This window comes from Tupaia chinensis, unplaced genomic scaffold (genome assembly GCF_000334495.1).
Source record: "Tupaia chinensis unplaced genomic scaffold, TupChi_1.0 Scaffold000243_1, whole genome shotgun sequence".
In the NCBI taxonomy this organism is placed as follows: Eukaryota; Metazoa; Chordata; class Mammalia; order Scandentia; family Tupaiidae; genus Tupaia; species Tupaia belangeri.
In genome coordinates this window covers 1,001,659-1,003,606 of record NW_006159721.1, presented here as the reverse complement: position 1 = coordinate 1,003,606, position 1,948 = coordinate 1,001,659, and positions in this window count along the sequence as shown.

Genomic DNA, 1,948 nt, shown 5'->3' with positions numbered 1-1,948 from the left:
AAAACCCTCTCAAAAAAAAAAAAAAAAGACACAGATTGGCTGAATGGATTAAAAATCAGAAATCCTCCATCTGCTGCCTGTAAGAAACCCATCTCAAGAATAAAGACATACATAGATTAAAAGTGAAGGGCTGAAAAAAGGCATTCAATGCAAATGGAAATCAAAAGAGTGGGAGTCGCTATACTGATTTTGGACAAAATAGGCTTTAAGGCAAAAACTGTAAGAAAAGACAGACAAGGGCATTAGATAGTAGTAGAAGGGCTAATTCATCAAGAAGATATAATGATTATAAATATCCATGCACCCAACTCAGGAGCACCCAAATATGTAAAGGGAAGACCACTAGATATAACAGGAGGGATAGGCTGTAACACACTAATTGTTGGAGAACTCAGCACCTCATTATTTTCTCTAGACAGATCAAAATCAAAGAGATTCAGGACCTAAATCATACCATAAATCAGATGGACTTGACAGACACCTATAGAACTTTCCACCCAAAAAATACAAATTTTTTTTTCCCCAGCCCTGCATGGTACTTTCTCAAAGATTGACCACATGATAGGGCACAAAACCAGCCTTTACAGATTCAAAGGCATAGAAACTATATCCAGCATCTTCTCCAACCATGATGGAATTAAACTTGATATGAATCTCAGGAAAAACCCTCAAAAACACACAAATATATGGAAACTAAATAACCTAATTCTGAATGACTTCATGACTACTGAAGAGATTAAGACTGAAATAAAAAGATTCATGGAAAAAAAGATAATAAGTACACAAGTTTCCATAATTTATGGGACACAGCAAAAGCAGTCATAAGAGGGAAGTTCATAGCAATTAGTGTACACAAGAAAAAGATGGAAAGGTGGCAGATGGACAACCTAACACCATGCCTCAAGGAATTGGGAAAACAACAACAACAACAAAATCTGGGAGGAAAGAAATAATGAAGATTTGAGCAGAAATAAATGAAATAGAAAATAAATGAACTATATAGAAAATAAATGAAAGCAAAAACTGGTTCTTTGAAAAAATAAACAAGATTGACAAACCATTAGCTAGACTAATTAAGAAGAAAAGAGAAAGGAACCAGATAAATGAAATTGTCAATGAATGAGGCAACGTTACAACAGACATAATAGAAATACAAAACATTATTAGAGGATATTATGGGTGACTATTTTCCAACAAACAGAAGAACATGGAGGAGATGGACAAATTCCTAGATGCATATAATCTACCAAGATTGAATCAGGAGGACATAGAAAACCTGAATAGGCCCATAACAAGCAACTGCATCAGTAGGAAATAACCTTGCAACAAAGAAAAGTCTGGGACACAATGGCTTCACTGCTGAATTCTACAAAACTTTTAAAGAAGAGGTAAACCCCACTCTATTCAAACTGTTTCTAGAGGTCTAAAAGGAAGAAATCCTCATCACCCTATCCCCAAAACAGGTAAGGTTATGACAAGAAAGGAAAACTACAGACCAATATCTCTGATGAATATAGATGCAAAATTTCTGAACAAGATACTTGCTAACCATATTCAACAGCATATAAAAAAGAATATTCATCACAACCAGGTAGACTTTATTCTAGGCATGCAAGGGTGGTTCAACATATGCAAAACCATAAATGTAATACACCATATTAACAGAAAGAAAGATAAAAACCATATGATTGCTTCAATTGATGTGGAAAAAGCATTTGACATAATACAACATTCCTTCATGATTAAAATTCTCATTAAAATCAGCATAGAAGGATCATTTTTCAGCATAATAAAAACCATCTATGAAAAATCTATAGCTAACATTATAATGAATGGGGAAAAGCTAAAAGCTTTTCCACTAAAAACTGGTACAAGACAGGCTACCCACTTTCTCCACTCCTATTCAATATAGTACTGGAAGTCCTAGCCACTGCGATTAAACAAGAGA